The following is a 23,474-nucleotide window of genomic DNA, read 5'->3' as shown; positions in this document are numbered from 1 at the left end:
TCAGAGTCTTAAATATTTGTACTCCAGTGTTTAGAGCAGTAATAATCAGAGTAGCTAAAATATGAAAGCAACCTAAGTGTTCATCCACTAGTTCCTGGATAAGCAAAGTGTGGTATACCCATATAACACAATATTATTCAGCCTTAAGAAGGAAAAGATCTAGGAATATGCTACAACATGGATGAATCTTGAGGAAATTTAGCTACCAAAAATGCCATTTTTTGTGACTTTTAGTGAGTCATAACAATATAACTACTTATTTCAATTATATGGGGTACTTAGTGTAGTCAAAACCATAGAAATTGGGGGGGTAATGATGCTTTTCAGGTGGTTATGGAACAAAAAGGAAAGTTATGTTTAAAGGATACAGAGTTACAGTTTTAAAACGTAGAAAAGAATTAGAAAGATAAATGGTGATGTTGATCACCCAATAATATGAATGTATTTAATATAACTGAACGGTGCACTTTATAATAATTAACATGTTATATTTTATGTTATTTGATTTTACCAACATACACAATTGGGAAAGAATGTAATATCAGGAAAGGGAGTGGACCTGGGGTAGAGCAGAGAGTAATCAGAAGGGTGAGACCCTGCATATGTTGAAGAAGAAGAACTGAGAGTCTTCATTGGCCAGAAGAGACTTTATAAAAAAAAATTACTCTGAGGGTGTATTAAATAGATATCTATGGGTACACTGCTATCTCCCATGGGTTATCTTAAAGAGTCTTTAATAAAGTCCATAAGGCTTGCTGAGGCTTTTTTAAAAACTGGATTCCCTAGGAGATAATTAGATGGTGGTACTTAAGTCTATGTCTAGGTTGACAGATTTTGCAGGGAAGACGAACTTGAGAACAGTGAAGGTCCTGAGAGTGTAAGTACATGGAAATTAGAAAAAAATAATAAAGGGAATTAGGAAAACTGTGGACTTCGAAGGTCATGTATTAGTGAGTCAGACCTGAGGTTTCTAAGGAGTTATATACACAGTTGCTATTTGGATTACTTGTTGATAAAGATAAGTGGAAAAACTAGAGTCGTTTCCAAGTGTAGGTAAGATATAATGAGAGGATGGAGGTGGAAAGTAGGGAGGCCCAGAGAGAAGTGGGAAGGTCATATTGGGCCAAGATGGTGGTAATATCCAGCAGAACAGATGGTAGGGCAGACTATGGGTTCATCTTTTTCATTTCGGCCCCCCACCTCATCCGTAATAATTCTTTGGGAATATTTCATGGCTCTGTGATGCAGGTACAGAATTCGAGTGAGGAGACTACACCCTCAGTGTCCAGCTGTCTGAGTCCTCAGTGTGCTTCAAATGATGGAGAACTATTGTTTCTTTATGAGAAGAGTTAGTACCTCGTAGCTAAGCTTAAGCTGGAGCTTATGCAATATTGATTCCATTTTATATATACTGTTGGCATGGAGGTTCCTCCTCCTCTTTTCTTGACCATTATGAAATGAATCTATATTTCTCAATATTTGGGTATATCAGGTAAATACATTAAGTAAAGGAATCTTATATATTGCTCCCTGCATAATTTGCTCTTTCTTTTTTATTTTAAAGAAATTCACGTTATTAATTAATTAATTAATTAATTAATTAATTAATTATGACTGTGTTGAGTCTTTGTTTCCGTGCGAGGGCTTTCTCCAGTTGTGGCAAGTGGGGACCACTCTTCATCGCGGTGCGCGGGCCTCTCACCATTGCGTCCTCTCTTGTTGCGGAGCACAGGCTCCAGACGCGCAGGCTCAGTAATTGTGGCTCATGGGCCCAGTTACTCCGCGGCATGTGGGATCTTCACAGACCAGGGCTCAAACCCGCATCCCCTGCATTGGCAGGCAGACTCTCAACCACTGCGCCACCAGGGAAGCCCGTTTGCTCTTTCTTGTTTCTCTTTTACCTTTACTAAATTAGCACAGGGAGAGACCTTGAAATGTTCTAATCAGGAGACATTAGAACATCATATTTCTAGAGAGGTTGGTTGGACAGAGCAGGGGTCCCAGTGAAAATCAAAGCTTCTGTTTCTACTTAGAAGTGTACCTGTATAGAGTAGAGGGCTCCAGGAAATATCCTAGAATATTCCAATGTCCCTGCAGGAGATCATTAACAGAGGTAGGATCTGGTACCAGATCAGTGTACTATGACATGTTTGTCAGTCATCTGATGTGAGATTCTCAGAGCCAATCCCATATGGTAGGGCTGAGTGCAGAATGATGAAGAACCTGTGAAAGCCTTTGATTTCATGTTAAAGATGAAGCTCTGATTTCGGGTAGAATTTTCTTACCTGACTGAATGTCACCCTTCTGTGGTGATGAGATTCTGTGCTTTACCTCCGTTGGTGACCACTGACTGAAAATCATTAGAGAGTCATGTCTAGAAAGCATTCTTTATTTAATTTCTTAAAGAAGAAAACATAGAAAACATTTTTATCCACTTTCAAATTGAGGATCAAAGGGAATGACATCAGTGAAAATGTCAGAGTAAGGAGCTCTGGCTTGTGTCCACCCCCAGAAACACTAACATACGTGGTACAACCTGTCAAAATGATCTTATCAACACATGTAAGTTTTCTTTTCTTTTCGCCCTGTAGATTTATCTTTCATTGAAACTTTGCTTACTAGAGGATGTGGAGAATAAACAGGGAAGTAGAAACTGTATTTCCTGATGAGAGAATCACTAAGTCACATTAGCTGTTCTGAGCTACGTCTTACTCACCGTGACTGTAATTAAAACAAACAAACAAAACACTTTTTTTTGGTAAGTCAGTTCTGACATTTCCTCGTTAAAGACATGGTAACATGGTAACATGGTAACAGATACAGACTTAGACATTTGCCTGCCTCTGTCTTTCCGATTCTTGTGGTCTTAGGTAATAGGCCCAAAAGGTGCCCTGCCGCATCATCTGGTAGCTCAATTTTTACCTTTTCAAGCAGCTCCATTCAGTTTTTGTTAGTGCTGTTACCACTTTACATCCCAGCAGCAGCTAGAAGGTACAGAGTTCTCTAAAACCCCTTCAACATTTATAGTTTGTAGACTTTTGCTGATGGTCATTTGACTGGTGTGAGCTGAAACCTTTTTCGACATTGGATTTGCATATGGCTAATAATTCCTTAATACTAAGCTTTAGGCATGTCCTTTTTTTCTTTTCCTTTTTTTTGAAGAGTGACTACAACTTCCCTCTTCTTATTGACTTCTTGAAAAATTTGTCTTGTGCTGAATTTTCTTGCGTATTCCCTACCGCAGAGCATTTTTTGAGGGCAGGTGTCATTTACAGCCCTGCAGTCCTTGTGACTATTAAGCAAACATTAGCACTTTGTTTAAAGCTGCTGTTGTGGGAAACAGCCACAAGGCGGCAGCATCATTACGTTCTCAACTCTTGTTACTAGTGCAAAAGAGTCTTCCTGGAGGTAGTGTTCCAAGGTTGTAAATTAGAGTGGAATGTGCTGGGACAAGCCCCCAGAAGTTTATTTCTCCTTACTTATGTTTGCTTTTTAAATTGAATTTCTATTTCTTATCGGAGTAAATTTGATTAGAGTTTTGTGATTGTCTGGCTGTACAGAATCTGCTCAATGATTCATACATATGTCTGTTCATGTTCGGATCCTGTTACCAGGTATGTTATTACAGAATGTTGAGTAGACCTCCCTTGGTATTTGGTAGGTGTTTTGTCATTATATATTTTATATGTATTGGTGACTATATAATTCATATAGTTTATATGTTACATGTTTATATATATTTAACATACATTAGTATATCTATGTTAGCCCCATAGTCTTAATTTATCCATCCTCCCACCTTTCATTTTGGCTAACCATTAGTTTGTTGTATAAGTCTGTGAGTGTCTGTTTCTGTGGAAATATGTTCATTGGTAGTAATCTTAGGATAACATGTACACATGATATCATAGGATATTTGTCATTCCCTTTTGACTTACTTAACCTAATATGATTATTTCTAGGCTCATCTGTAGTCCTGAAAACAGCATTGTTCATTTTTTTCCCGAGGCTACTATTCCATTTGGTATGTGTACCACTTCTTCTTTGTCCATTTATCGGTTGATGGACATTTTGTTTGCTTCCATGTCTTGGCTATTGTAAATACTGCTGCAATACACGATTTTCCATCCCGTGTCTTTTTTTTTTTAAGATTTTTTTTTAAATTAATTAATTAATTTATTTATTTATTTTTGGCTGTGCTGGTTCCTTGTTTCTGTGCGAGGGCTTTCTCCAGTTGCGGCAAGTGGGGGCCACTCCTCATCACGGTGCGCGGGCCTCCCACCATCGCGGCCTCTCCCACTGCGGAGCACAGGCTCCAGATGCGCAGGCTCAGCAGCTTTGGCTCACGGGCCCAATTGCTCCGCGGCATGCGGGATCCTCCCAGACCAGGGATCGAACCCGTGGCCCCTGCCTTGGCAGGCAGACTCTCAACCACTGCACCACCAGGGAAGCCCCATCCCGTGTCTTTTTGATTCTGACTTTCACAGGTGAAAGGCCCAATAGTGGGACTTCCGGATCATATGGTGACTCAATTTTTACCTTTAAATGCGCTGCCATTCTGTTCCTATTATTGGCCGTTACCAGTTTACATCCCACTTAGACCGAGAGGTTACGCTATTCTCCACAACTTCTTCAACATCTATTGTTTGTAGACTTTTTGCTGATGGTCATTCTGACTGGTGTGAGGTGATACCTTTGTGTAGATTGGATTTGCATGCGTCTCATATTTCCTGATGTTTTGCGTTTATCAGTGTCCTTTTCACTTTTTTTTTAAGATTGAGCGAAACGTACAACTTCTAACTGCCTTCTTGAAAAATTTGCTGCGTTTGGATTTTTTTGGCCATTCCCTTCCCCAGGACATTTTTTGAGGGCATGAGTCATTTACAGCCCTGCAGTCCTTGTGAATATTAGTGACCATTAGCAGTAGATTTAAAGCTGCTGTTTGAGGAAACGGCTTTTGGGTGGCAGGATTTCTACGTTGCCAACTCTGCTTGCTAGGGAAACAGAACTTCGCTGCAAGTTGTGGTTTTAGGTTGCAGATTAGAGTGGAATGTGCCAGGACAAACCCCCATAAGTTTAACCTCCGTAATTCTTGTCTGTCTCTTTAAGTTGTAGTTTTTATCAGAGCAAATTTGATTGAAAAAAAATTTTTTTTTGTAGGAGTACAGAATCTTGTTCATTTACACATATACCTATATTTATTGATCTTTGGGTCCTTTTCCATGTAGGTTGTTACAGAGTGTTGAGTAGACCACTCTTGGTATTCCATAGGTCTTTGGGGATTATATATTTTATATGTATTAGTATATGTGTGTTAACCCCAATATCCTAATTTATCCATTCCTCACACGTTTTCTTTGGCTTAACCATAAGTTTGTCTTCTCAATCTGAGATTGCCTTTCTCTATGGAAATATGTTCATTTTTATGAATTTTCAGATAACATAAGGGACATCATAGGGCATTTGTCTTTCTCATTCTGACTTACTTCACGTTGTGTGATTATCTCTAGGCTCCTCTGTGGTGCTGCATATGCCATTCTTTTATTTTTTTCCGTGACGGATATTCCATTCTGTCCATATTACCACTTCTTCTTTGTCCATTCATCTGATTATGGACCTTTTTTGTGTTTCCATGTCTTGGCTATTTCAGTATTGCTGCAGTGCACATTTGCCTGCCTCTGTCTTTCCGATTCTTGTGGTCTTAGGTTATAGGCCCAAAAGGTGCCCTGCCGCATCATATGGTAGCTCAATTTTTACGTTTTAAAGCAGCTCCGTTCAGTTTTCGTTAGTGCTGTTACCACTTTACATTCCACCAGCATCTAGAAATTACAGAGTTCTCTAAAAGCCCTTAGCATTTATAGTTTGTAGACTTTTTGCTGATGGTCATTTGACTGGTGTGAGCTGAAACGTTTTCACGTTGGATTTGCATGTGGCTAATAATTCCTTATACTGAACTTTAGGCATGTCCTCTTTTTTCTTTTCCTTCTTTTTTAAAGAGTGACTACAACTTCCCTCTTCGTATTGACTTCTTGAAAAAGTTGTAATGTGTAGAATTTTCTTGCCTATTCCCTACCCCAGGGCATTTGTTGAGGGCAGGTGTCATTTACAGCCCTGCAGTCCTTGTGACTATTAAGCAACCATTAGCACTTGGTTTAAAGCTGCTGTTATGGGAAACAACCACAAGGCGGCAGCATTATTACGTTCTCAACGCTTGTTACTAGTGCAAAAGAGTCTTCCTGAAAGTAGTGTTCCAAGGTTGTAAATTAGAGTGGAATGTGCTGGGACAAGCCCCCAGAAGTTTATGTCACCTTACTTATGTTTGTTTTTTAAATTTAATTTCTATTTCTTATCGGAGTAAATTTGATTAGAGTGTTGTGGTTTTCTGGCTGTACAGAATCTGCTCAATGATTCATACATATGTCTGGTCATCTTCGGATCCTGTTACCTTGTATGTTATTACAGAAAGTTGAGTAGACCTCCCTTGGTATTTGGTAGGTGTTTTGTCTTTATATATTTTATATGTATTGGTGAGTATATAATTCATATGGTTTATATGTTATATGTTTATATACATTTAACATACATTAGTATATCTATGTTAGCCCCATAGTCCTAATTTATCCATCCTCCCACCTTTCATTTTGGCTAACCATTAGTTTGTTTTATAAGTCTGTGAGTGTCTTTTTCTGTGAAAATATGTTTATTGGTAGCAACCTTAGGCTAACATGTATACAAGATATCATAGGATATTTATCATTCCCTCTTGACTTACTTAAGCTAATATGATTATTTCTAGGCTCATGTGTAGTCCTGAAAACGGCATTGTTCATTTTTTTCCCGAGGCTACTCTTCCATTCGGTATGTGTACCACTTCTTCTGTGTCCATTTATCTGTTGATGGACATTTTGTTTGCTTCCATGTCTTGGCTATTGTAAATACTGCTGCAATACACGATTTTCCATCCCGTGTCTTTTTTTTTTTAAGATTTTTTTTAAAATTAATTAATTAATTAATTTATTTATTTTTGGCTGTGCTGGTTCCTTGTTTCTGTGCGAGGGCTTTCTCCAGTTGCGGCAAGTGGGGGCCACTCCTCATCACGGTGCGCGGGCCTCCCACCATCGCGGCCTCTCCCGCTGCGGAGCACAGGCTCCAGATGCGCAGGCTCAGCAGCTTTGGCTCACGGGCCCAATTGCTCCGCGGCATGCGGGATCCTCCCAGACCAGGGATCGAACCCGTGGCCCCTGCCTTGGCAGGCAGACTCTCAACCACTGCACCACCAGGGAAGCCCCATCCCGTGTCTTTTTGATTCTGACTTTCACAGGTGAAAGGCCCAATAGTGGGACTTCCGGATCATATGGTGACTCAATTTTTACCTTTAAATGCGCTGCCATTCTGTTCCTATTATTGGCCGTTACCAGTTTACATCCCACTTAGACCGAGAGGTTACGCTATTCTCCACAACTTCTTCAACATCTATTGTTTGTAGACTTTTTGCTGATGGTCATTCTGACTGGTGTGAGGTGATACCTTTGTGTAGATTGGATTTGCATGCGTCTCATATTTCCTGATGTTTTGCGTTTATCAGTGTCCTTTTCACTTTTTTTTTAAGATTGAGCGAAACGTACAACTTCTAACTGCCTTCTTGAAAAATTTGCTGCGTTTGGATTTTTTTGGCCATTCCCTTCCCCAGGACATTTTTTGAGGGCATGAGTCATTTACAGCCCTGCAGTCCTTGTGAATATTAGTGACCATTAGCAGTAGATTTAAAGCTGCTGTTTGAGGAAACGGCTTTTGGGTGGCAGGATTTCTACGTTGCCAACTCTGCTTGCTAGGGAAACAGAACTTCGCTGCAAGTTGTGGTTTTAGGTTGCAGATTAGAGTGGAATGTGCCAGGACAAACCCCCATAAGTTTAACCTCCGTAATTCTTGTCTGTCTCTTTAAGTTGTAGTTTTTATCAGAGCAAATTTGATTGAAAAAAAATTTTTTTTTGTAGGAGTACAGAATCTTGTTCATTTACACATATACCTATATTTATTGATCTTTGGGTCCTTTTCCATGTAGGTTGTTACAGAGTGTTGAGTAGACCACTCTTGGTATTCCATAGGTCTTTGGGGATTATATATTTTATATGTATTAGTATATGTGTGTTAACCCCAATATCCTAATTTATCCATTCCTCACACGTTTTCTTTGGCTTAACCATAAGTTTGTCTTCTCAATCTGAGATTGCCTTTCTCTATGGAAATATGTTCATTTTTATGAATTTTCAGATAACATAAGGGACATCATAGGGCATTTGTCTTTCTCATTCTGACTTACTTCACGTTGTGTGATTATCTCTAGGCTCCTCTGTGGTGCTGCATATGCCATTCTTTTATTTTTTTCCGTGACGGATATTCCATTCTGTCCATATTACCACTTCTTCTTTGTCCATTCATCTGATTATGGACCTTTTTTGTGTTTCCATGTCTTGGCTATTTCAGTATTGCTGCAGTGCACATTTGCCTGCCTCTGTCTTTCCGATTCTTGTGGTCTTAGGTTATAGGCCCAAAAGGTGCCCTGCCGCATCATATGGTAGCTCAATTTTTACGTTTTAAAGCAGCTCCGTTCAGTTTTCGTTAGTGCTGTTACCACTTTACATTCCACCAGCATCTAGAAATTACAGAGTTCTCTAAAAGCCCTTAGCATTTATAGTTTGTAGACTTTTTGCTGATGGTCATTTGACTGGTGTGAGCTGAAACGTTTTCACGTTGGATTTGCATGTGGCTAATAATTCCTTATACTGAACTTTAGGCATGTCCTCTTTTTTCTTTTCCTTCTTTTTTAAAGAGTGACTACAACTTCCCTCTTCGTATTGACTTCTTGAAAAAGTTGTAATGTGTAGAATTTTCTTGCCTATTCCCTACCCCAGGGCATTTGTTGAGGGCAGGTGTCATTTACAGCCCTGCAGTCCTTGTGACTATTAAGCAACCATTAGCACTTGGTTTAAAGCTGCTGTTATGGGAAACAACCACAAGGCGGCAGCATTATTACGTTCTCAACGCTTGTTACTAGTGCAAAAGAGTCTTCCTGAAAGTAGTGTTCCAAGGTTGTAAATTAGAGTGGAATGTGCTGGGACAAGCCCCCAGAAGTTTATGTCACCTTACTTATGTTTGTTTTTTAAATTTAATTTCTATTTCTTATCGGAGTAAATTTGATTAGAGTGTTGTGGTTTTCTGGCTGTACAGAATCTGCTCAATGATTCATACATATGTCTGGTCATCTTCGGATCCTGTTACCTTGTATGTTATTACAGAAAGTTGAGTAGACCTCCCTTGGTATTTGGTAGGTGTTTTGTCTTTATATATTTTATATGTATTGGTGAGTATATAATTCATATGGTTTATATGTTATATGTTTATATACATTTAACATACATTAGTATATCTATGTTAGCCCCATAGTCCTAATTTATCCATCCTCCCACCTTTCATTTTGGCTAACCATTAGTTTGTTTTATAAGTCTGTGAGTGTCTTTTTCTGTGAAAATATGTTTATTGGTAGCAACCTTAGGCTAACATGTATACAAGATATCATAGGATATTTATCATTCCCTCTTGACTTACTTAAGCTAATATGATTATTTCTAGGCTCATGTGTAGTCCTGAAAACGGCATTGTTCATTTTTTTCCCGAGGCTACTCTTCCATTCGGTATGTGTACCACTTCTTCTGTGTCCATTTATCTGTTGATGGACATTTTGTTTGCTTCCATGTCTTGGCTATTGTAAATACTGCTGCAATACACGATTTTCCATCCCGTGTCTTTTTTTTTTTAAGATTTTTTTTTTAATTAATTAATTTATTTATTTATTTATTTTTGGCTGTGCTGGTTCCTTGTTTCTGTGCGAGGGCTTTCTCCAGTTGCGGCAAGTGGGGGCCACTCCTCATCACGGTGCGCGGGCCTCCCACCATCGCGGCCTCTCCCGCTGCGGAGCACAGGCTCCAGATGCGCAGGCTCAGCAGCTTTGGCTCACGGGCCCAATTGCTCCGCGGCATGCGGGATCCTCCCAGACCAGGGATCGAACCCGTGGCCCCTGCCTTGGCAGGCAGACTCTCAACCACTGCACCACCAGGGAAGCCCCATCCCGTGTCTTTTTGATTCTGACTTTCACAGGTGAAAGGCCCAATAGTGGGACTTCCGGATCATATGGTGACTCAATTTTTACCTTTAAATGCGCTGCCATTCTGTTCCTATTATTGGCCGTTACCAGTTTACATCCCACTTAGACCGAGAGGTTACGCTATTCTCCACAACTTCTTCAACATCTATTGTTTGTAGACTTTTTGCTGATGGTCATTCTGACTGGTGTGAGGTGATACCTTTGTGTAGATTGGATTTGCATGCGTCTCATATTTCCTGATGTTTTGCGTTTATCAGTGTCCTTTTCACTTTTTTTTTAAGATTGAGCGAAACGTACAACTTCTAACTGCCTTCTTGAAAAATTTGCTGCGTTTGGATTTTTTTGGCCATTCCCTTCCCCAGGACATTTTTTGAGGGCATGAGTCATTTACAGCCCTGCAGTCCTTGTGAATATTAGTGACCATTAGCAGTAGATTTAAAGCTGCTGTTTGAGGAAACGGCTTTTGGGTGGCAGGATTTCTACGTTGCCAACTCTGCTTGCTAGGGAAACAGAACTTCGCTGCAAGTTGTGGTTTTAGGTTGCAGATTAGAGTGGAATGTGCCAGGACAAACCCCCATAAGTTTAACCTCCGTAATTCTTGTCTGTCTCTTTAAGTTGTAGTTTTTATCAGAGCAAATTTGATTGAAAAAAAATTTTTTTTTGTAGGAGTACAGAATCTTGTTCATTTACACATATACCTATATTTATTGATCTTTGGGTCCTTTTCCATGTAGGTTGTTACAGAGTGTTGAGTAGACCACTCTTGGTATTCCATAGGTCTTTGGGGATTATATATTTTATATGTATTAGTATATGTGTGTTAACCCCAATATCCTAATTTATCCATTCCTCACACGTTTTCTTTGGCTTAACCATAAGTTTGTCTTCTCAATCTGAGATTGCCTTTCTCTATGGAAATATGTTCATTTTTATGAATTTTCAGATAACATAAGGGACATCATAGGGCATTTGTCTTTCTCATTCTGACTTACTTCACGTTGTGTGATTATCTCTAGGCTCCTCTGTGGTGCTGCATATGCCATTCTTTTATTTTTTTCCGTGACGGATATTCCATTCTGTCCATATTACCACTTCTTCTTTGTCCATTCATCTGATTATGGACCTTTTTTGTGTTTCCATGTCTTGGCTATTTCAGTATTGCTGCAGTGCACATTTGCCTGCCTCTGTCTTTCCGATTCTTGTGGTCTTAGGTTATAGGCCCAAAAGGTGCCCTGCCGCATCATATGGTAGCTCAATTTTTACGTTTTAAAGCAGCTCCGTTCAGTTTTCGTTAGTGCTGTTACCACTTTACATTCCACCAGCATCTAGAAATTACAGAGTTCTCTAAAAGCCCTTAGCATTTATAGTTTGTAGACTTTTTGCTGATGGTCATTTGACTGGTGTGAGCTGAAACGTTTTCACGTTGGATTTGCATGTGGCTAATAATTCCTTATACTGAACTTTAGGCATGTCCTCTTTTTTCTTTTCCTTCTTTTTTAAAGAGTGACTACAACTTCCCTCTTCGTATTGACTTCTTGAAAAAGTTGTAATGTGTAGAATTTTCTTGCCTATTCCCTACCCCAGGGCATTTGTTGAGGGCAGGTGTCATTTACAGCCCTGCAGTCCTTGTGACTATTAAGCAACCATTAGCACTTGGTTTAAAGCTGCTGTTATGGGAAACAACCACAAGGCGGCAGCATTATTACGTTCTCAACGCTTGTTACTAGTGCAAAAGAGTCTTCCTGAAAGTAGTGTTCCAAGGTTGTAAATTAGAGTGGAATGTGCTGGGACAAGCCCCCAGAAGTTTATGTCACCTTACTTATGTTTGTTTTTTAAATTTAATTTCTATTTCTTATCGGAGTAAATTTGATTAGAGTGTTGTGGTTTTCTGGCTGTACAGAATCTGCTCAATGATTCATACATATGTCTGGTCATCTTCGGATCCTGTTACCTTGTATGTTATTACAGAAAGTTGAGTAGACCTCCCTTGGTATTTGGTAGGTGTTTTGTCTTTATATATTTTATATGTATTGGTGAGTATATAATTCATATGGTTTATATGTTATATGTTTATATACATTTAACATACATTAGTATATCTATGTTAGCCCCATAGTCCTAATTTATCCATCCTCCCACCTTTCATTTTGGCTAACCATTAGTTTGTTTTATAAGTCTGTGAGTGTCTTTTTCTGTGAAAATATGTTTATTGGTAGCAACCTTAGGCTAACATGTATACAAGATATCATAGGATATTTATCATTCCCTCTTGACTTACTTAAGCTAATATGATTATTTCTAGGCTCATGTGTAGTCCTGAAAACGGCATTGTTCATTTTTTTCCCGAGGCTACTCTTCCATTCGGTATGTGTACCACTTCTTCTGTGTCCATTTATCTGTTGATGGACATTTTGTTTGCTTCCATGTCTTGGCTATTGTAAATACTGCTGCAATACACGATTTTCCATCCCGTGTCTTTTTTTTTTTAAGATTTTTTTTTTAATTAATTAATTAATTTATTTATTTATTTTTGGCTGTGCTGGTTCCTTGTTTCTGTGCGAGGGCTTTCTCCAGTTGCGGCAAGTGGGGGCCACTCCTCATCACGGTGCGCGGGCCTCCCACCATCGCGGCCTCTCCCGCTGCGGAGCACAGGCTCCAGATGCGCAGGCTCAGCAGCTTAGGCTCACGGGCCCAATTGCTCCGCGGCATGCGGGATCCTCCCAGACCAGGGATCGAACCCGTGGCCCCTGCCTTGGCAGGCAGACTCTCAACCACTGCACCACCAGGGAAGCCCCATCCCGTGTCTTTTTGATTCTGACTTTCACAGGTGAAAGGCCCAATAGTGGGACTTCCGGATCATATGGTGACTCAATTTTTACCTTTAAATGCGCTGCCATTCTGTTCCTATTATTGGCCGTTACCAGTTTACATCCCACTTAGACCGAGAGGTTACGCTATTCTCCACAACTTCTTCAACATCTATTGTTTGTAGACTTTTTGCTGATGGTCATTCTGACTGGTGTGAGGTGATTACCTTTGTGTAGATTGGATTTGCATGCGTCTCATATTTCCTGATGTTTTGCGTTTATCAGTGTCCTTTTCACTTTTTTTTTAAGATTGAGCGAAACGTACAACTTCTAACTGCCTTCTTGAAAAATTTGCTGCGTTTGGATTTTTTTGGCCATTCCCTTCCCCAGGACATTTTTTGAGGGCATGAGTCATTTACAGCCCTGCAGTCCTTGTGAATATTAGTGACCATTAGCAGTAGATTTAAAGCTGCTGTTTGAGGAAACGGCTTTTGGGTGGCAGGATTTCTACGTTGCCAACTCTGCTTGCTAGGGAAACAGAACTTCGCTGCAAGTTGTGGTTTTAGGTTGCAGATTAGAGTGGAATGTGCCAGGACAAACCCCCATAAGTTTAACCTCCGTAATTCTTGTCTGTCTCTTTAAGTTGTAGTTTTTATCAGAGCAAATTTGATTGAAAAAAAATTTTTTTTTGTAGGAGTACAGAATCTTGTTCATTTACACATATACCTATATTTATTGATCTTTGGGTCCTTTTCCATGTAGGTTGTTACAGAGTGTTGAGTAGACCACTCTTGGTATTCCATAGGTCTTTGGGGATTATATATTTTATATGTATTAGTATATGTGTGTTAACCCCAATATCCTAATTTATCCATTCCTCACACGTTTTCTTTGGCTTAACCATAAGTTTGTCTTCTCAATCTGAGATTGCCTTTCTCTATGGAAATATGTTCATTTTTATGAATTTTCAGATAACATAAGGGACATCATAGGGCATTTGTCTTTCTCATTCTGACTTACTTCACGTTGTGTGATTATCTCTAGGCTCCTCTGTGGTGCTGCATATGCCATTCTTTTATTTTTTTCCGTGACGGATATTCCATTCTGTCCATATTACCACTTCTTCTTTGTCCATTCATCTGATTATGGACCTTTTTTGTGTTTCCATGTCTTGGCTATTTCAGTATTGCTGCAGTGCACATTTGCCTGCCTCTGTCTTTCCGATTCTTGTGGTCTTAGGTTATAGGCCCAAAAGGTGCCCTGCCGCATCATATGGTAGCTCAATTTTTACGTTTTAAAGCAGCTCCGTTCAGTTTTCGTTAGTGCTGTTACCACTTTACATTCCACCAGCATCTAGAAATTACAGAGTTCTCTAAAAGCCCTTAGCATTTATAGTTTGTAGACTTTTTGCTGATGGTCATTTGACTGGTGTGAGCTGAAACGTTTTCACGTTGGATTTGCATGTGGCTAATAATTCCTTATACTGAACTTTAGGCATGTCCTCTTTTTTCTTTTCCTTCTTTTTTAAAGAGTGACTACAACTTCCCTCTTCGTATTGACTTCTTGAAAAAGTTGTAATGTGTAGAATTTTCTTGCCTATTCCCTACCCCAGGGCATTTGTTGAGGGCAGGTGTCATTTACAGCCCTGCAGTCCTTGTGACTATTAAGCAACCATTAGCACTTGGTTTAAAGCTGCTGTTATGGGAAACAACCACAAGGCGGCAGCATTATTACGTTCTCAACGCTTGTTACTAGTGCAAAAGAGTCTTCCTGAAAGTAGTGTTCCAAGGTTGTAAATTAGAGTGGAATGTGCTGGGACAAGCCCCCAGAAGTTTATGTCACCTTACTTATGTTTGTTTTTTAAATTTAATTTCTATTTCTTATCGGAGTAAATTTGATTAGAGTGTTGTGGTTTTCTGGCTGTACAGAATCTGCTCAATGATTCATACATATGTCTGGTCATCTTCGGATCCTGTTACCTTGTATGTTATTACAGAAAGTTGAGTAGACCTCCCTTGGTATTTGGTAGGTGTTTTGTCTTTATATATTTTATATGTATTGGTGAGTATATAATTCATATGGTTTATATGTTATATGTTTATATACATTTAACATACATTAGTATATCTATGTTAGCCCCATAGTCCTAATTTATCCATCCTCCCACCTTTCATTTTGGCTAACCATTAGTTTGTTTTATAAGTCTGTGAGTGTCTTTTTCTGTGAAAATATGTTTATTGGTAGCAACCTTAGGCTAACATGTATACAAGATATCATAGGATATTTATCATTCCCTCTTGACTTACTTAAGCTAATATGATTATTTCTAGGCTCATGTGTAGTCCTGAAAACGGCATTGTTCATTTTTTTCCCGAGGCTACTCTTCCATTCGGTATGTGTACCACTTCTTCTGTGTCCATTTATCTGTTGATGGACATTTTGTTTGCTTCCATGTCTTGGCTATTGTAAATACTGCTGCAATACACGATTTTCCATCCCGTGTCTTTTTTTTTTTAAGATTTTTTTTTAAATTAATTAATTAATTTATTTATTTATTTTTGGCTGTGCTGGTTCCTTGTTTCTGTGCGAGGGCTTTCTCCAGTTGCGGCAAGTGGGGGCCACTCCTCATCACGGTGCGCGGGCCTCCCACCATCGCGGCCTCTCCCGCTGCGGAGCACAGGCTCCAGATGCGCAGGCTCAGCAGCTTTGGCTCACGGGCCCAATTGCTCCGCGGCATGTGGGATCCTCCCAGACCAGGGATCGAACCCGTGGCCCCTGCCTTGGCAGGCAGACTCTCAACCACTGCACCACCAGGGAAGCCCCATCCCGTGTCTTTTTGATTCTGACTTTCACAGGTGAAAGGCCCAATAGTGGGACTTCCGGATCATATGGTGACTCAATTTTTACCTTTAAATGCGCTGCCATTCTGTTCCTATTATTGGCCGTTACCAGTTTACATCCCACTTAGACCGAGAGGTTACGCTATTCTCCACAACTTCTTCAACATCTATTGTTTGTAGACTTTTTGCTGATGGTCATTCTGACTGGTGTGAGGTGATACCTTTGTGTAGATTGGATTTGCATGCGTCTCATATTTCCTGATGTTTTGCGTTTATCAGTGTCCTTTTCACTTTTTTTTTAAGATTGAGCGAAACGTACAACTTCTAACTGCCTTCTTGAAAAATTTGCTGCGTTTGGATTTTTTTGGCCATTCCCTTCCCCAGGACATTTTTTGAGGGCATGAGTCATTTACAGCCCTGCAGTCCTTGTGAATATTAGTGACCATTAGCAGTAGATTTAAAGCTGCTGTTTGAGGAAACGGCTTTTGGGTGGCAGGATTTCTACGTTGCCAACTCTGCTTGCTAGGGAAACAGAACTTCGCTGCAAGTTGTGGTTTTAGGTTGCAGATTAGAGTGGAATGTGCCAGGACAAACCCCCATAAGTTTAACCTCCGTAATTCTTGTCTGTCTCTTTAAGTTGTAGTTTTTATCAGAGCAAATTTGATTGAAAAAAAATTTTTTTTTGTAGGAGTACAGAATCTTGTTCATTTACACATATACCTATATTTATTGATCTTTGGGTCCTTTTCCATGTAGGTTGTTACAGAGTGTTGAGTAGACCACTCTTGGTATTCCATAGGTCTTTGGGGATTATATATTTTATATGTATTAGTATATGTGTGTTAACCCCAATATCCTAATTTATCCATTCCTCACACGTTTTCTTTGGCTTAACCATAAGTTTGTCTTCTCAATCTGAGATTGCCTTTCTCTATGGAAATATGTTCATTTTTATGAATTTTCAGATAACATAAGGGACATCATAGGGCATTTGTCTTTCTCATTCTGACTTACTTCACGTTGTGTGATTATCTCTAGGCTCCTCTGTGGTGCTGCATATGCCATTCTTTTATTTTTTTCCGTGACGGATATTCCATTCTGTCCATATTACCACTTCTTCTTTGTCCATTCATCTGATTATGGACCTTTTTTGTGTTTCCATGTCTTGGTTATTTCAGTATTGCTGCAGTGCACATTTGCCTGCCTCTGTCTTTCCGATTCTTGTGGTCTTAGGTTATAGGCCCAAAAGGTGCCCTGCCGCATCATATGGTAGCTCAATTTTTACGTTTTAAAGCAGCTCCGTTCAGTTTTCGTTAGTGCTGTTACCACTTTACATTCCACCAGCATCTAGAAATTACAGAGTTCTCTAAAAGCCCTTAGCATTTATAGTTTGTAGACTTTTTGCTGATGGTCATTTGACTGGTGTGAGCTGAAACGTTTTCACGTTGGATTTGCATGTGGCTAATAATTCCTTATACTGAACTTTAGGCATGTCCTCTTTTTTCTTTTCCTTCTTTTTTAAAGAGTGACTACAACTTCCCTCTTCGTATTGACTTCTTGAAAAAGTTGTAATGTGTAGAATTTTCTTGCCTATTCCCTACCCCAGGGCATTTGTTGAGGGCAGGTGTCATTTACAGCCCTGCAGTCCTTGTGACTATTAAGCAACCATTAGCACTTGGTTTAAAGCTGCTGTTATGGGAAACAACCACAAGGCGGCAGCATTATTACGTTCTCAACGCTTGTTACTAGTGCAAAAGAGTCTTCCTGAAAGTAGTGTTCCAAGGTTGTAAATTAGAGTGGAATGTGCTGGGACAAGCCCCCAGAAGTTTATGTCACCTTACTTATGTTTGTTTTTTAAATTTAATTTCTATTTCTTATCGGAGTAAATTTGATTAGAGTGTTGTGGTTTTCTGGCTGTACAGAATCTGCTCAATGATTCATACATATGTCTGGTCATCTTCGGATCCTGTTACCTTGTATGTTATTACAGAAAGTTGAGTAGACCTCCCTTGGTATTTGGTAGGTGTTTTGTCTTTATATATTTTATATGTATTGGTGAGTATATAATTCATATGGTTTATATGTTATATGTTTATATACATTTAACATACATTAGTATATCTATGTTAGCCCCATAGTCCTAATTTATCCATCCTCCCACCTTTCATTTTGGCTAACCATTAGTTTGTTTTATAAGTCTGTGAGTGTCTTTTTCTGTGAAAATATGTTTATTGGTAGCAACCTTAGGCTAACATGTATACAAGATATCATAGGATATTTATCATTCCCTCTTGACTTACTTAAGCTAATATGATTATTTCTAGGCTCATGTGTAGTCCTGAAAACGGCATTGTTCATTTTTTTCCCGAGGCTACTCTTCCATTCGGTATGTGTACCACTTCTTCTGTGTCCATTTATCTGTTGATGGACATTTTGTTTGCTTCCATGTCTTGGCTATTGTAAATACTGCTGCAATACACGATTTTCCATCCCGTGTCTTTTTTTTTTAAGATTTTTTTTTAATTAATTAATTAATTTATTTATTTATTTTTGGCTGTGCTGGTTCCTTGTTTCTGTGCGAGGGCTTTCTCCAGTTGCGGCAAGTGGGGGCCACTCCTCATCACGGTGCGCGGGCCTCCCACCATCGCGGCCTCTCCCGCTGCGGAGCACAGGCTCCAGATGCGCAGGCTCAGCAGCTTTGGCTCACGGGCCCAATTGCTCCGCGGCATGCGGGATCCTCCCAGACCAGGGATCGAACCCGTGGCCCCTGCCTTGGCAGGCAGACTCTCAACCACTGCACCACCAGGGAAGCCCCATCCCGTGTCTTTTTGATTCTGACTTTCACAGGTGAAAGGCCCAATAGTGGGACTTCCGGATCATATGGTGACTCAATTTTTACCTTTAAATGCGCTGCCATTCTGTTCCTATTATTGGCCGTTACCAGTTTACATCCCACTTAGACCGAGAGGTTACGCTATTCTCCACAACTTCTTCAACATCTATTGTTTGTAGACTTTTTGCTGATGGTCATTCTGACTGGTGTGAGGTGATACCTTTGTGTAGATTGGATTTGCATGCGTCTCATATTTCCTGATGTTTTGCGTTTATCAGTGTCCTTTTCACTTTTTTTTTAAGATTGAGCGAAACGTACAACTTCTAACTGCCTTCTTGAAAAATTTGCTGCGTTTGGATTTTTTTGGCCATTCCCTTCCCCAGGACATTTTTTGAGGGCATGAGTCATTTACAGCCCTGCAGTCCTTGTGAATATTAGTGACCATTAGCAGTAGATTTAAAGCTGCTGTTTGAGGAAACGGCTTTTGGGTGGCAGGATTTCTACGTTGCCAACTCTGCTTGCTAGGGAAACAGAACTTCGCTGCAAGTTGTGGTTTTAGGTTGCAGATTAGAGTGGAATGTGCCAGGACAAACCCCCATAAGTTTAACCTCCGTAATTCTTGTCTGTCTCTTTAAGTTGTAGTTTTTATCAGAGCAAATTTGATTGAAAAAAAATTTTTTTTTGTAGGAGTACAGAATCTTGTTCATTTACACATATACCTATATTTATTGATCTTTGGGTCCTTTTCCATGTAGGTTGTTACAGAGTGTTGAGTAGACCACTCTTGGTATTCCATAGGTCTTTGGGGATTATATATTTTATATGTATTAGTATATGTGTGTTAACCCCAATATCCTAATTTATCCATTCCTCACACGTTTTCTTTGGCTTAACCATAAGTTTGTCTTCTCAATCTGAGATTGCCTTTCTCTATGGAAATATGTTCATTTTTATGAATTTTCAGATAACATAAGGGACATCATAGGGCATTTGTCTTTCTCATTCTGACTTACTTCACGTTGTGTGATTATCTCTAGGCTCCTCTGTGGTGCTGCATATGCCATTCTTTTATTTTTTTCCGTGACGGATATTCCATTCTGTCCATATTACCACTTCTTCTTTGTCCATTCATCTGATTATGGACCTTTTTTGTGTTTCCATGTCTTGGCTATTTCAGTATTGCTGCAGTGCACATTTGCCTGCCTCTGTCTTTCCGATTCTTGTGGTCTTAGGTTATAGGCCCAAAAGGTGCCCTGCCGCATCATATGGTAGCTCAATTTTTACGTTTTAAAGCAGCTCCGTTCAGTTTTCGTTAGTGCTGTTACCACTTTACATTCCACCAGCATCTAGAAATTACAGAGTTCTCTAAAAGCCCTTAGCATTTATAGTTTGTAGACTTTTTGCTGATGGTCATTTGACTGGTGTGAGCTGAAACGTTTTCACGTTGGATTTGCATGTGGCTAATAATTCCTTATACTGAACTTTAGGCATGTCCTCTTTTTTCTTTTCCTTCTTTTTTAAAGAGTGACTACAACTTCCCTCTTCGTATTGACTTCTTGAAAAAGTTGTAATGTGTAGAATTTTCTTGCCTATTCCCTACCCCAGGGCATTTGTTGAGGGCAGGTGTCATTTACAGCCCTGCAGTCCTTGTGACTATTAAGCAACCATTAGCACTTGGTTTAAAGCTGCTGTTATGGGAAACAACCACAAGGCGGCAGCATTATTACGTTCTCAACGCTTGTTACTAGTGCAAAAGAGTCTTCCTGAAAGTAGTGTTCCAAGGTTGTAAATTAGAGTGGAATGTGCTGGGACAAGCCCCCAGAAGTTTATGTCACCTTACTTATGTTTGTTTTTTAAATTTAATTTCTATTTCTTATCGGAGTAAATTTGATTAGAGTGTTGTGGTTTTCTGGCTGTACAGAATCTGCTCAATGATTCATACATATGTCTGGTCATCTTCGGATCCTGTTACCTTGTATGTTATTACAGAAAGTTGAGTAGACCTCCCTTGGTATTTGGTAGGTGTTTTGTCTTTATATATTTTATATGTATTGGTGAGTATATAATTCATATGGTTTATATGTTATATGTTTATATACATTTAACATACATTAGTATATCTATGTTAGCCCCATAGTCCTAATTTATCCATCCTCCCACCTTTCATTTTGGCTAACCATTAGTTTGTTTTATAAGTCTGTGAGTGTCTTTTTCTGTGAAAATATGTTTATTGGTAGCAACCTTAGGCTAACATGTATACAAGATATCATAGGATATTTATCATTCCCTCTTGACTTACTTAAGCTAATATGATTATTTCTAGGCTCATGTGTAGTCCTGAAAACGGCATTGTTCATTTTTTTCCCGAGGCTACTCTTCCATTCGGTATGTGTACCACTTCTTCTGTGTCCATTTATCTGTTGATGGACATTTTGTTTGCTTCCATGTCTTGGCTATTGTAAATACTGCTGCAATACACGATTTTCCATCCCGTGTCTTTTTTTTTTTAAGATTTTTTTTTTAATTAATTAATTTATTTATTTATTTATTTTTGGCTGTGCTGGTTCCTTGTTTCTGTGCGAGGGCTTTCTCCAGTTGCGGCAAGTGGGGGCCACTCCTCATCACGGTGCGCGGGCCTCCCACCATCGCGGCCTCTCCCGCTGCGGAGCACAGGCTCCAGATGCGCAGGCTCAGCAGCTTTGGCTCACGGGCCCAATTGCTCCGCGGCATGCGGGATCCTCCCAGACCAGGGATCGAACCCGTGGCCCCTGCCTTGGCAGGCAGACTCTCAACCACTGCACCACCAGGGAAGCCCCATCCCGTGTCTTTTTGATTCTGACTTTCACAGGTGAAAGGCCCAATAGTGGGACTTCCGGATCATATGGTGACTCAATTTTTACCTTTAAATGCGCTGCCATTCTGTTCCTATTATTGGCCGTTACCAGTTTACATCCCACTTAGACCGAGAGGTTACGCTATTCTCCACAACTTCTTCAACATCTATTGTTTGTAGACTTTTTGCTGATGGTCATTCTGACTGGTGTGAGGTGATACCTTTGTGTAGATTGGATTTGCATGCGTCTCATATTTCCTGATGTTTTGCGTTTATCAGTGTCCTTTTCACTTTTTTTTTAAGATTGAGCGAAACGTACAACTTCTAACTGCCTTCTTGAAAAATTTGCTGCGTTTGGATTTTTTTGGCCATTCCCTTCCCCAGGACATTTTTTGAGGGCATGAGTCATTTACAGCCCTGCAGTCCTTGTGAATATTAGTGACCATTAGCAGTAGATTTAAAGCTGCTGTTTGAGGAAACGGCTTTTGGGTGGCAGGATTTCTACGTTGCCAACTCTGCTTGCTAGGGAAACAGAACTTCGCTGCAAGTTGTGGTTTTAGGTTGCAGATTAGAGTGGAATGTGCCAGGACAAACCCCCATAAGTTTAACCTCCGTAATTCTTGTCTGTCTCTTTAAGTTGTAGTTTTTATCAGAGCAAATTTGATTGAAAAAAATTTTTTTTTTGTAGGAGTACAGAATCTTGTTCATTTACACATATACCTATATTTATTGATCTTTGGGTCCTTTTCCATGTAGGTTGTTACAGAGTGTTGAGTAGACCACTCTTGGTATTCCATAGGTCTTTGGGGATTATATATTTTATATGTATTAGTATATGTGTGTTAACCCCAATATCCTAATTTATCCATTCCTCACACGTTTTCTTTGGCTTAACCATAAGTTTGTCTTCTCAATCTGAGATTGCCTTTCTCTATGGAAATATGTTCATTTTTATGAATTTTCAGATAACATAAGGGACATCATAGGGCATTTGTCTTTCTCATTCTGACTTACTTCACGTTGTGTGATTATCTCTAGGCTCCTCTGTGGTGCTGCATATGCCATTCTTTTATTTTTTTCCGTGACGGATATTCCATTCTGTCCATATTACCACTTCTTCTTTGTCCATTCATCTGATTATGGACCTTTTTTGTGTTTCCATGTCTTGGCTATTTCAGTATTGCTGCAGTGCACATTTGCCTGCCTCTGTCTTTCCGATTCTTGTGGTCTTAGGTTATAGGCCCAAAAGGTGCCCTGCCGCATCATATGGTAGCTCAATTTTTACGTTTTAAAGCAGCTCCGTTCAGTTTTCGTTAGTGCTGTTACCACTTTACATTCCACCAGCATCTAGAAATTACAGAGTTCTCTAAAAGCCCTTAGCATTTATAGTTTGTAGACTTTTTGCTGATGGTCATTTGACTGGTGTGAGCTGAAACGTTTTCACGTTGGATTTGCATGTGGCTAATAATTCCTTATACTGAACTTTAGGCATGTCCTCTTTTTTCTTTTCCTTCTTTTTTAAAGAGTGACTACAACTTCCCTCTTCGTATTGACTTCTTGAAAAAGTTGTAATGTGTAGAATTTTCTTGCCTATTCCCTACCCCAGGGCATTTGTTGAGGGCAGGTGTCATTTACAGCCCTGCAGTCCTTGTGACTATTAAGCAACCATTAGCACTTGGTTTAAAGCTGCTGTTATGGGAAACAACCACAAGGCGGCAGCATTATTACGTTCTCAACGCTTGTTACTAGTGCAAAAGAGTCTTCCTGAAAGTAGTGTTCCAAGGTTGTAAATTAGAGTGGAATGTGCTGGGACAAGCCCCCAGAAGTTTATGTCACCTTACTTATGTTTGTTTTTTAAATTTAATTTCTATTTCTTATCGGAGTAAATTTGATTAGAGTGTTGTGGTTTTCTGGCTGTACAGAATCTGCTCAATGATTCATACATATGTCTGGTCATCTTCGGATCCTGTTACCTTGTATGTTATTACAGAAAGTTGAG

General features: G+C 39.6%; 1 long non-coding RNA gene across 4 annotated transcripts in view; it reads left to right on the top strand.

The window, feature by feature from the left end:
• Positions 1–23,474, top strand: part of LOC309621667 — a 311,127-nt gene that overhangs the window by 261,652 nt on the left and 26,001 nt on the right. For 3 of the 4 annotated variants that reach the window (XR_014240138.1, XR_014240139.1, XR_014240140.1), the window contains exon 2: positions 3,963–4,024. This is a non-coding gene — a long non-coding RNA (uncharacterized lncRNA). Of the gene's footprint in view, positions 1–3,205; positions 4,025–23,474 lie in introns of those variants that run through there. The other variant, XR_014240141.1, reaches the window with a different exon arrangement.

The sequence above is a fragment of the Balaenoptera borealis genome, assembly GCF_965194805.1.
Source record: "Balaenoptera borealis genome assembly, contig: HAP1_SCAFFOLD_801, whole genome shotgun sequence".
Lineage (NCBI taxonomy): Eukaryota > Metazoa > Chordata > Mammalia > Artiodactyla > Balaenopteridae > Balaenoptera > Balaenoptera borealis.
The sequence above is the reverse complement of the archived record's forward strand: the minus strand, read 5'-3'. Positions and strand labels throughout refer to the sequence as shown.